At 41.6% G+C, this 13831-nt stretch overlaps 1 long non-coding RNA gene across 1 annotated transcript; it reads right to left on the bottom strand.

Moving 5' to 3' along the window:
- Window positions 1–7671: 7671 nt before the first annotated feature.
- On the bottom strand, window positions 7672–9902 carry LOC310779041. Its single transcript, XR_014552802.1, has 3 exons — window positions 9818–9902; window positions 7988–8057; window positions 7672–7860 (listed from the first exon to the last, which is right to left on the bottom strand). It is a non-coding gene; the product is annotated as an uncharacterized lncRNA (long non-coding RNA).
- Window positions 9903–13831: the final 3929 nt, after the last annotated feature.

Genomic DNA, 13831 nt, shown 5'->3' with positions numbered 1-13831 from the left:
GTCCAACAGGTGTTTAGAGGGTGTGAGGCCTAAGGGGGGAGAGGAAGTGGGGGTCCGATAGAGTTCAGGGTTCGTATGGCTGTTGGGAAAAAGCTGTCCTTGAAGCGGGTGGTTTTGGGGTGGATGGACCTGAAGCGTCTGCCTGAGGGTAGAGGCTGGAACAGATGGTGTGCTGGGTGGGAGGACACATGTTCTACTAAGTTTTTCCTAACTTATTCAAACTTTTAAGCTGAGAAAAATCTCACATTGCGACCAATGTCAATTTCTTTTCTTTATTATATACATATCAAGTTATCAAGTTTTATTTTGAAGTAATGAAACACTTCGAAGCTTTACATGGGCGGGCCGCCTAGGTATATTAACGGCAGACCCAAGTATATTATGTGGGGACCCATTTTAGCAGTTTATATTCTGCTTTGTGAAACATGACGCCACATCAGCAGTGAGAAATGTATGAGTTTATTTATCAGAGTGAATTGTGAAAAGTTTGTTTGATAAGTTAATTTACATTTTAAATAACTGATGATGAAGCAAATAAGTATAGAGTAAGGAGAAAAACCTCCTTTGGTAAAACCTTCCTTGTAAAATTACAAATTTTTACCCGGACAAGTAACTTTTGCGCTTGGACAAGTGAAAGGTCAATTTACTTGCGCGAAGAACAAGTGCCTCAAAAAGTTAATGTCAAGCACTGCACTTCCAAAATAGATCTCTTCCTCTTCTGCGTAGACACACTCAGATATTCCAAGCCTAAAAATGCTAATTTAAAGTCCTACTAAAAATGCTAAGGACTACTGAGAAACAGAGAGAGGGAGAGAGAGAGAGAGACACACACACACACAGGCGCGGACTACATAATCGGGCACGTCGGGCAAATGCCCGGTGGCCTGGCCTGGCCTGCAAAAAAAAAAAAAAAAAAAAAATGTTGGTGTGTGCCCGCAGTCAGGCCACTCACTGAACAGCAGGCCAGGCAGGCCACTGCTCATTTCTGGACTCTTGTGTTGGAGCCTTGAGTTTTGCATTGCTCAACACTTGGCTATAGGCTAGAGACTAAAACCATTGTTGGCCTAATTTTTCAGAAACAAAGGTTGGAGCTTGAGCAGAACACACTACCATGTGTTTAATGTTAGGGGCTTGCTTAAACAGGAAGATGTTTAATGAAACTGAGAATATGTTGATGTTTATTATTATTGTTATTATGACGTGTAGTTCTTAAGCCTGTGGAGAATAACGCAGTATGCACGATCTGATCACTCTTCCTTAAATCAAGTTTGCTGTGAAGTGTTTGTACAGAGGCATGTTTTTGGTTTTACTTCTTCATATTATACTTGCAGTTATCTAGGCAATGTTGATGTTTCTATTAGTGAACAAATAGGTAACATGTATCATCGCGTTAGCATTATATTCACTAACTCTTGCTTCAAACGACCCAAATTGGGCTTCAAACGCCCCAGATTTGGTCGCGTGCTTCGGCCCATATTGGCCTGACCTGCTTGGTATAAATGCCCGGCCTGAATTATGATCCCAGTCCGCCCCTGCACACACACACACACACACTGATCTTGCCTGAAGTCAGGGACACATGCATGTAGATGGATGTTCTTCCGTATGGGTTTGATGCCTCACAGCGGTAGAGGCCACTCAGGTCAGGGGTGAGATGTAGTCTTCCACCCTCTCCTCTGACAGCAGACTGAGGCACCGGCTGACCCTCTCTGAAACAGGAAAGCAACAAGGCTCAGCATGAGTTGATTGATGTTCAGAGGGCACAACAATGCTAACATTCTGTAATGTGTTCATGTAGACACTGTTGTGTCTGCGGTTAGATGTAGAAATATGGACAAACATATAAAGATTTGAAGCTCATTGATGGTCTACTTCAGGGATACTCAACTTGCTTTGCCCGGGGGCCACTTTCGTGAAATGATAGAAGGCCAGGGGCCAGTTAATAAACAATCAATATCAATATACATTTTTCTGTAGCGGATTGTAGGTGTCAGACGGAGTTTAGTCTGACAATGTTGTGCACACCGGATAGTTACTTAGGTTAAGTACATACATAAGTGCCTGGGTAGCGAGCAGACGGCGGTATTTGACAATTTAGCAGCTAAATCATTGATTATTGAAAGATATTCCAGACTGAAATGCTATAACAGAAGTGAGTATTGGCCAGAATTACATGAACATTTGGACACTTATTCAGCGGGTATCTTGCATGTTGCGTTCAGGTGCACTGTTCAGCTGCACTTTTTTTGTGTGTTTTTTTTTCAAATCCATCGCGGGCCACACAGGGGGCGCCCGCGGGCGGCATGTGGCCCGCGGGCTGCCAGTTGAGTATCACTGGTCTACTTAGTCGCTCCACACAGAAACACAGGCAGTGGATGTATGTAGAAAGGATGAGAATGAATTGAGCTGTGAAACACCCTGGTTGTTTCTCAACTCAGCTTTGCCTGTGTGTACTGTAGACATTTGCACACAGGCAAAAGGCCATCGGCTATAACTGGAACAGATAACAAGGCCTGTGAGAATGGCTAACCACACAAAGCCACAAGGTAAAATGAATGCATTGCAAACCAGTTCTTTCAAACTACCTGCTCCAGGTGTAGCTTGGTTTAGGATTGCCATCAGAAACGCATTCAAGCACATCTTTGGCTACTTCACTAATATTCACTGACATGGGGGAGACTGCAAGAAAGAAGAAGAGATGACAGCCATGTTATTACAGTAACTGATCAATATAAAATGACATCAGAATGAATATGATAATAGAGTGACACCAAGCTGTGCACTCAAGATCCCAGCATCCATAGTAAGTCATAATGATAACTGACTACGAGGAGCCCAGATAACAGACTGATACTTGTTCTATTATAGATGATACTATGCTTTTGCTTGAGTTTGCAAATGCCATTTGTCTTCTGACCAGTGCAGTCTGATAGATGGGCAGTAGTTTCTTTCTAGTTTCAATGAGGGCATTGTAGGTCATGGGTACATGCAGGGTCCAAAATTAACTTTTTTGTTCACAGGCCAAATGGCTAGTGAATGTTCCAATTTTACCTGCCGCTCAATAGATTACAGTACTTTTTTGGGGGGGCTGGTGAGTGAAGCACATCTACTGGTGCTAGTTTTGGACCCTCGGCACATGTCAGACTGGGACTACAGTCCAAACACACTCCTTGCTAGCAACGCTGGCAAGAGGTAGTGAGCACACTCACCAAATTAGCAAAATAATCCAGGTGCACGGCACAAAAGTAATAGTCAAAACAAAGAAACGCCAGCACTCAGTGAATGTCCTTTTTGGGTTTTATTCCATCATCAAGACCACAACAACGAACGTTTCAGCCAGCAGGCCTTCTTCAGCGGTGTCAACGCTGAAGAAGGCCTGCTGGCTGAAACGTTCGTGACTACACCCTTTTTACACCTGGTTTTAAATGCAACCTGTATCCAGATAAGTTATCTTGATGCAGGTCACATTTAAAACCAGGTGTAAATGGGGCGGTTAAATGGGGTGTTTATAACAGACTTAGAAAAGTTTATCCTGTAGTGCAAAAGTACATAAAAAAAAAAAAAAGTTTCATTTCCTCTAAAAGAGTAAATATCTGTTTTGGAAAAAATATTGTCATCTAAAATGGATTAGTCAGTAGAAAAAAGAAGAAAAAAGAGAGGGGAAAAAAGCCAAAATATACATATGATCACACCAACAATCAGAGCATGCAACGTTCTTTCTCTCCAAATGAAAAAAATATGATTTCAAAAGCACAAGAATGATAGACCTGGACAGCAGTAAGATTATACCCACAATAAACCTCTATGGTGAAGGACAGGGTTTTCTCTGTTGTCAGGGCATCATGGGTGACCACACACTGGACCGAGTGATGGTTGAGCCCTCTGGTTGGTACTCCATTCAGCCTGCTGACTGTGGTGGTGGTGCCATTGGCATGTTGGGTGGAGTTGGTCTCTGTCCTCAACGATAGAGAGCCTGTGTGCCAGCTCACCTGTGCAGGAGGCTTGGCACCAGCAGCCACGCAGCTTGCAAAGGTGACCTCCTTGTCCCCCAAAACAGGACGATCTTCACCCTCCTCCAGCTTTGTGTCTGGAGGAACTAAGAGAGATACAGTACACAAACAAACTAGTCAATAGGTCGACAAGTAAAAACAACAGAGAATTAGCCTATTTCACATCCCACCCAAACCAGCCATTTTGTCTCTAAAAGGCAGAGAGTAAAGCAAAGAAGATCCAGTTTGCTGTTCCTCCACTGCAGGGAAACATACTGAATACAATTCATATCAGTGCAGGCTGTGTAATTTTTTTCATATTGTGTTAATTCCTGCTTTTTAGACACAAAATGGCTGATTTGGGTGGGATGTGAAATAGGCGTTTTCTTTCATTTTCTCTCTCTCTCTCTCTCAAACACAATCCAGAACATTAATTGAATAAAACACTTCATACCAAGCACTGTCAGACGTATCCGTGTCTCAATTCCGGCGGGGAACAAAGTGAAGAAGCAGGTGTAGATGCCCTCATCGGACAATGTGACATTGGATAGCTGAATAGATCCATTGTTGTCTTTTATGCTCCCAATAAAACTGAATCGATAAACATAATTTCCATTTCCATTGATAGGTGGTCCTGGTGAGCCATCCTTAGGAATGACGAAGAAGTTCACAGGATATCCTTTGGTGTCGCTCTGCCAGGTAATCTGAGTAGTTTTCTCCTCTGTCTCGGTCAGGCTGCAGAGGAAGGAAACGTTCTGTCCCTGCACCGCAGTCCTGTCTCCTCCAAGCACCTTGATAGCTGCAAGGTGCATAAGATCTCAGGACATCAGGCAATCAGAAACATCCTATCATATCAGATGCAGACAAAACACAAACACAAACCTTTTAGTAAACAAACACATTTCAGGGAACACAGTGGAGTCTGCACTCCACTGTGGTGGTAATCTAGACCAGGTTTGAAAAGAATAAGAGTAGGCTAATGGTCTTTGAGCTGGACCTGGAAAACTGCAATTATAGCATTTTCACAAATCAGCAATAGGTTTCACAAATCTGAGACTGTGCCATAATGATAGTCTAATGTCCCCTTTGTAATCTAGGCCAGGTTTGAAAAGAATAAGAGTTATAGTCTTTGAGCTGGACCTGGTTTTATGTGGCCTAGAGGGGCAAAAGCTGTTAAATCAACTCTTTTTTCCAGCAGTTTACACCAATAGGATAACATTTTTGAGGTCAATAAGAATAGCATACAACAGTAAAAACAAACAAAATGCAGGATTAATTCTATAATGTATTCTCATTACATCTCCCCCCTATAGGCTACTATGTTTTCCAGTTCATGAACTAGCTTGAAAATGGTTGAAGCACGCCATATAAAGGCGTTATTCCACTGTTTAAGGTGGACTGGAAAATTCCAATCGGGAGCCAACTTGCCAACTTTAGCGTCGTTTAAAAATACCAGGAACATAAATGCCAAATTGCATCCAGGTGTTACCGTCATCTGTGGACGCCATCACAGCAACCAGCAGCAACAATATGCAAGCCATTATGCTCACTTGCACTTGCGGTTGGTCTGTTTACCGTTAGGCCCAATTCCAATCCGCCCCCTTCTTCTTCTTCTTCTTCTTCTTCTAGTGCCACTAGGAAAAGGGAATTGCCCACAATGCATAGCGTTGTGACGTATAAAACGGGGAAGGCTGCAAATATCTGTCAAAAAAATAAAAGAACACACGCGCGAAACGAACGGGTGTTTGCGAGTGCGCTGGAATGCCTTAATTGACAATGAAACATTACATTAATAGGGATTTCAGATTAGACAAAAATATTATATCAGAGGAATGCAAGTAGTTATTTTACACAATCCTAGAATAATCATCGATCATTTATATTAGGCTACAATTGTAATCCACAACTTTTTTGATGAATGAGAAATAGTTTTACCGAATCTGTAGGCTATTGTACAGTATTGACATTGTGTATAATGTTGGGTAACATGTCATTATTATGCTTATTTTAATTATAATTACACATGTTGCAGATTGCAGATTTTGCAGTAGGCTACATTTATTTTTAAATGAGCTGTTGTCCACTCGGAGCCAGAGCCTGGATGAGAACAGACTCATCAGGGAGTCTATTCCTCAAAGCGTCTTGACAATAAACAATATATAGCGAACCCCAAACCTGCCAGAGTCAACATCATCTTGTCAAGTGCAAAGGGCTCTGCTGTCCCAATCCTCTTATTTATCCAATGTGGATCCCTTCCACACTTGATGACTCAACCACTTTCAGATGGCGGCCATTAGAGGGACTGAGGGTTCAGGGCTTGAGTGTTTAGGGGGCGGATTGGAATTGGGCCGAAGTCTCGCGAGCAGGAATTTCTGCTCGCGACCCACACGTGTTGTACCATATCCGGTTCCGGTTTTCAACATACTCTGCAGGACAATGACAACAATTATGCAAAGGCACATAGGTGATTAATCTTAGGTCATATAGCAATAGAACAGTAGAATGTAGAAGTCCTTTTTTAGTGCAAAGTCTATGTACGGAGACGGGACGTCTACACTGCTTCTAGCATAGTCTACACACTAAATTAAATTGAACCTATTAGATAAATTAAAAATGATGAACCCAAGCAACTATAATAACCTTAAAGTAATAAGTTGAATGTCCAGAATGAAAAGCAAAGTTTAACGGTTTAATTTAACATCAGACAGTAGGCTACCTGTACCAGATACTGTTGAGATTCTGGAATCAAATTCTATGAATTCACTTTTTACCACTTTCAAGATATTGAAATCCAAGACCTCAAGAACAACTTTTTCTTTACTGGCCAGAAGTTGACCCAAAAAAATACGCCAATCAAATCTCCAAATCTGCCAGAGATTTAAAATGATACTGCAAAAACACCCTCTATCACCATATCCTGGGCAATTAACAGATCTACAGTATTATTACCTCCATGCACAGAAATATTTGATTCATTCTCAAAAGTGTATACTAAAAACTCACCCTTTACATTTTTTTCAACTTAAATAAAATTGAGACCCCCCCCCCCACACACACACACACACACACACATACACACTGATGAAGATTTACCCCTTAAACCTTATAAACATGTGGTCCTTGATGGGTGGTGACAAATATTTGGATGAAAAATGAAATGGATGAATCAACACTAAATTAAATTGAACCTATTAGATAAATAAAAAATGATGAACCCGGCTATCAGGAGGAGAGGCTTTTGCAATGCTTTTCCACTCGGGCCTCGGGTGCCTCTCCTAAAGCTCTACTCTCCAGGCTGGGTCTTTTATACATCTTCTTAATGTACTACTTAATCCTCGGCATGTGTTAATGTATGTAAACTGTCTTCATTTGAAGCTTTTTTATGTGGATTTTACATTGTGTTAAATAAACTACTACTACTACTTCACGGTCCAAAAACAGCATCTCCAAAAACGGCAATGTAATTCTCAAGAAAACCATAATTTCAAATGTGAGGTGTAAACCATTTATTTGAATTTAATTGTTTAATTGTTTATTTATTTATAAATTAATCATTTTAACCCGATCAATCCTCTTCCACACACACACACACACACACACACACACACACACACACACACACACACACACACACACACACACACACACACACACACACACACACACACACACACACACATACACACCCCTGTACTTATGGCTTCTAATACATGTTTTTCTTTTTTTCATATCCCATCCCAGCACTCATGTGAACAGCATTCTTGGCCCCTCAGATGTGTCCATACATTGAATTGACTCTCTCAGTGTACTGATTCCTTGGGTTGTGGTTTCTCCTGTTGTCTGGGCAGCCACCAAGTTGACCCAGAACCACCTATGGGGATAGAAGGTGTGGAAGACAAATTGACTTTTTTGTCCATAGAAAGAAGATGAGAGAAGACGAGGGATTCGTGAAATGTCTTTGAGGAGCAGACATGAAAACATGAATGTGTTCTACTGACCTCTCCTCCTGACTCCCTCTGAACAGGAGCCTGGTCTTGACTCCGGGTCCTGGTCCTGGTTCTGAGTTTTCTGCAGATACAGAATCATGATCATCACACACCATTCCATCCGAGTAAGCAAAAAAAAAAAAAAAGTTACAAATAGGTTCATTGATTGATTGATTGATTGATTGATTGATTGATTGATTGATTGATTGAGTTAGTTAGTTAGTTCGTTATTTTAATATAACCTTTTTAGGCTTTTTACTGTTGCTATAAATCATAGCAACAGTATCAAACTGGTGTATTTGTTATGTGATGATAGGGCATTTAAGGACGAAGCATACCATAATTCTATGCTTTTGCAAATCAGGTTGATTTTGTGCTGGGCCAGCAGGTGGCAGCAGATACACCAGGTACTCCAAGAGGTCTAAAGTTTGTCCACATGATGTTGTCGAACCAATGTTTTGAACAAACTTTAGAGTAATCTTTGAATGGAAAATAGTAGTCACTCCTCATCTCTTCTAGTAGCTCCTACTACATGTAAACACAAAGCTCTAAAATGACTGGGCGAGATGGGGTTACATGGCTAAAATCATACTTTATATGACTCAGCATTTGACCTTTTAATTTCTGAGGTTCTGAAGCGAGCAGAGTGCAAATATTCCCAAACCTCATTCTTCACATCACATGACCACTTGTGCTGATTGATGTTATGTGAATGAATTTCACACTGACATCGCTCATCATCATAGACGGTTTATCACATGGGCAACGTGGGCAAGTGTCCAGAGTCCTGAGCCAATGAGGGCCCTTAATTGGCCCTTGGCTGATTTGAGGTGTGTGTTTTGACTCCTAGAGGTTATATCCTGTGCTGTGCTGCACTGTACGTGACATAGAGACCTAAAATAGTAGTCATTTATGCTGCATTTCAAAATAACTAATATTACTTCAAAGTAATACATGGTGTGTGGTTGTGGGTTGCCCTATCTATGCTGTTGTGCGACCCGACCAAACTACTATTTGCGTGTGGGTCCATGGTGAGTTCATGTAGGCCATGCTGTGTCGTTGTGGATTACCCTATGCTGTTGTGCGATGGTTGTTAGAGTTTGACTGTCTGGACTAAATTACTATTTGCATGTGTGTATACGGGGCAGGGCATACGGGAAATGGATTTTCTTCCGCTGCCGACCGGGACTCTTGAGTTCCTGTTGCACCACATTGAAACGGGGCTGCCCCGAGAGGTTAGAGAAAAAAAGATATATATATTTTTTTGTTTAACCAATGGGTTCCCAGATGTGCAGGCAGCGATGGCTGTATGCAGCCTGTGTTAAGAACTTGGTTCTTACAGGATGTGAGGGAACATCAGTGGGAACATGGGAGGATGTGATAGACCAGCGGTTTTCTAACTTTTTGAGCCTGCGGCACACCAAAGGGCAAGACAAAATCTCAAGGCACACCTATATATGAAAGAGGCGTGTTATCACTCTAAACGTTTTTTATTTACAATTGCCAACGAAAATTTGACAAACAACTAACTCATGAAATATTTATTAAAAAAATTCAGGAATTAATTTGAAACTTACTAAAATTACTAGCCTACATCAAAGCAGCAAAATGCATTTTATTTGTATAGTTGTAGGCTATATTTGCAATAATAATGCATGGTTGTCACACAATCCAAAAGCACACCTGTCCATACATTGAACATTGAATTGACTCAGTGTACTGATTCCTCATTTATGGTTTCTCCTCTCTCCTTTGATCAAAATGCCACTCACTAATACAGAAGTATAATATCAAGACCGATCATGAGCATAATTTCAAACAGTCATAAAAGATGATACTCACCTACAGAGCCAGACAGCTGCTGAACAAGTGATGCCACTTAGAACCAATCCAGTTACCAGAGGAAACATGTACATGTAAGACTGACTGGTTTCTGCACAAAATAAGATGTAAATTAATTTTGAGTTTTGATGTTACTCAATAAACAGTTGTCCTAAAGTTATTGGTGTAGAAATGATTACTACTCATATGTGCTCTACTTGCCTTTGGGTTTCTCAGACACGGTTAAATTCCACTCAATAGTCCTTCGACCTTCCTTGTCAGTGACAGTACAGCGGTAGATCCCTGCATCATCTTGTTGTATGTTTAAAATGTTCAACTCTGTAGGACTGATTGGCTCAATGTTCATTCTGTCAGAGGTGAAATTGCTCACAGTCTTATTATCTGACCATCTATGAGCAAAGATAATAGAGTTGTTTTTATTCCAGGTGATTTGGAATCTTGGATTCACCAGAGATATGTTGCAGTTGAGAATAACAGGAGCTCCCATGGACACCACTTTGTCTCTGTAGCTGACTGCTGCTCGATGAAACTCTAATGTGGAACAAAATAATCAATGTGAATAAAAAATAATAATCAGTATTTTCACGCATGACAAATGAGTGAATCACCAACACGAATACACACACACACACACACACACCTTCACTGTACCTGCAGAGTGGCAGAGCATTAGGATGATCATAAACTGCAGTTGCCTGGTGAGTAGAGCTGACTTGACTTGGCTGAACATGGCTGTCATGAGAGAGAGACAGAGACTGACAGAGACAGAGCGGTGCCTCACTGACACTTGTAAACACATTTAAAAGAGGGGGAAGTGGTCACATCACATGTGCAACACCTCATGCTCACATCTCTGCACTCTTAAGCATCATCCTAAAACTTCAAATAGTCTCTTATTGACTGTTAGATTCATGATTTTATCAGATTATCTATGAAGTCAAAATATCTTTTCAGAAATGCAGTTTTGACATTTCTGCTCAATAGTGTCTTCTTAATTTTTGTAGGTGGGGAAACTGATTACATTCATTATGCCATAGAATTAATATTCAACACAGAATTCAAACTCTGTTCAATGCATTTATTACATATATCTATGTAGAAAAAACATGCAAAGTTCAATGCTCAGCACTTTGTCTTCCAAAGTTATACTGTATGCATACAGTCTATGATGCATACAGGAAAAGTTCTCTTAACAAACATCGCAATTCTCTTTACAATTAGATGAAATCAGGGACATATTATTAGACTTTCTGTATGAGGATAGAAACCTTTCAACCTATAGATTGATTCTCATTTCCTTTCTCATATCTCTATCAGCGACACAGAAACGCTGCAAAAGCATCTGACCACAAAAAGAAAAGGTGTGAAAACAGGAAACTCACTGTTGAAGAATGTAAATGGATACAGGCAAACCATAGATTACGAACATACTAATTTAGTTCAAGTTGTTACATTAACCATGCACTTTGTACTGCCACTATATGTTGTTACATTAACCATGCACTTTGTACTGTCACTATATATGTTGTTACATTAACCATGCACTTTGTACTGTCACTATATGTTGTTACATTAACCATGCACTTTGTACTGTCACTATATATGTTGTTACATTAACCATGCACTTTGTACTGCCACTATATGTTGTTACATTAACCATGCACTTTGTACTGCCACTATATGTTGTTACATTAACCATGCACTTTGTACTGTCACTATATGTTGTTACATTAACCATGCACTTTGTACTGTCACTATATGTTGTTACATTAACCATGCACTTTGTACTGTCACTATATGTTGTTACATTAACCATGCACTTTGTACTGTCACTATATGTTGTTACATTAACCATGCACTTTGTACTGCCACTATATGTTGTTACATTAACCATGCACTTTGTACTGTCACTATATGTTGTTACATTAACCATGCACTTTGTACTGCCACTATATGTTGTTACATTAACCATGCACTTTGTACTGCCACTATATGTTGTTATATTAACCATGCACTTTGTACTGTCACTATATGTTGTTACATTAACCATGCACTTTGTACTGCCACTATATGTTGTTACATTAACCATGCACTTTGTACTGCCACTATATGTATCACAATACTATAAAAATAGACTTCAAGTGTCGGTTAATCACAATATTTGTCATCATGCTGTGCTATAGGAGGTATAGAGAAAGAGACAGCACTAAGAGACAGCAGTGAAAGAGAGAGACAGGCTTATACAACACGCATTTAATGCTATCTCTTCAAGACATGCTATGCAGGCCATGCACTTTCCCTTCAATTTAAAATATTACAGTCTTTTCAGGGACAGAGAGACATGGTGGAGTCAGTAAAAGAGTCAAAGCTGAGAAGGCATGACAAGTTTATTTACTATATGTATATTGCATATTTCATACATGTCGCAAATTCAAAGTGCTTTACTTAAAAGAAAAATAAAGACGGCTATAAAAAGTGAACGTGCATTAAAATGACATTAAAACAAGACAGGATAAAAGTAGAAATATTGCAGTGAATGTTGCCCTAAATTTCTTAAAACAGTGGTTCCCAAACTTATATGAATATTATTTAACATTCTTGAATATATTTTCACATTTAAAGTAACATTTACGTCAAAAGTTTTTACATTATGAACAGTGCAGTAAAATTTCTAAATCTCCCCATCAGGAGAGAGAGAGAGAGAGAGCTAGAGAGAGAGAGAGAGACAGACAGACAGACAGAGACACACTTGTGTATAGGGCCTACCTATAACCTATTTTCATTCAGATATGAGATGAGAGGTCAAGGGTCCCCTTCGAAAATGGTTTTTCCATCACCAAGATTTAACCCAACTTTGGAGCGTTATTTAGACCCCTTCCCGACAAGCTAGCATGCCAGTTAGCATGGCATGTGATCTAGTTTCATATAATCTCTCGAGACAGACTTTCGACTTGCATCGAAAATCTGTCGGCAGGCTCCGTCAAAAGGGGTGTAACAGCGCTCGCAGCCTCGCACGCATGCTGCGCTTTACCCGATCAGAATGAAGTGACCAGTGTGTCGTCAACACTTATACCATTTTCAACGTGCTACTAGCAACAAGTGAGGTCTCTAGACCATAGTTCAAGCAGAAGGCCATTCGTGCATAATCTAATCCGATCACCCCTGACGTCAATCAAGTTCTAGTATGACGTGGTCAGTCAAAGTCTTAGTATGACGTCCGTAATGACGTCAGATATGACGTCAGTTAATTCTCATATATATAGCAAGGGTTCTACGTCACCTCTCTCTCTCTGGCCGATCATAACAGCAGCAGCTTCACAGCAGTCCATCTCCCTTGAGCCCTCCTCCGGAGCGTTGTTTTGCACCATATCCGGAGACCGAATCAGCACCCTCAAGCCTTCTCTACCCGTGGAAATCCAACGCAGATATTCCCCGCATATTCCTCAACGCTTCCCACTCCATTCCCGGCATGTCGAGCTCCGAGCAGTCCATGGACAGCGACAGCAGCTCAGCCAACGAGACCCCGTTCCAGATCGGCCACGGTGCGTTCTTGCTTTCCGAGACGTCTGATGAAGACGTTGGCGAAGCGGCCGGACCACAGGCCGCCAATGCAGCCACGATGAAAGGGCCCGGCGCGCGTTCCCGTGGCACGGGGCGCGCCACTGCGACGGCCCTTGGAAGGAGAGCAGATGACGAAGTGCCGCGTGCGCCCGGTAGCCCAAGAACGCGCGCGAGCGTGCCAGAGGGGGAGGCCGCTCGGCGCGGACGTGCGAGAGGCCGCGGACGAAGATCAGCAGAGGCAGCCGCTCCGAGAGCGGGGAGACGCCGCGGAAATACAGGCCGCGGGGCCACCGCGAGACGCCATGTCCTTCCTGGTCGCACTGACCTCCAGGCCGCCGCCCCGGAAGCGGAAACGGCACCATTCGCAGCTCCGCCGAGCCGACAGGGGTCGTCAAGAGCCATTCTGCTGTCCCTGCTAGATGCTAGCAGATCAGTGGATGCTCGTCTGAGGGC

Source organism: Poromitra crassiceps (assembly GCF_964638095.1).
Source record: "Poromitra crassiceps genome assembly, chromosome: 6".
Taxonomy (NCBI): Eukaryota; Metazoa; Chordata; class Actinopteri; order Beryciformes; family Melamphaidae; genus Poromitra; species Poromitra crassiceps.
Note: the sequence above shows the minus strand (reverse complement) of the source record. Positions and strands in the feature narration are given on the sequence as shown.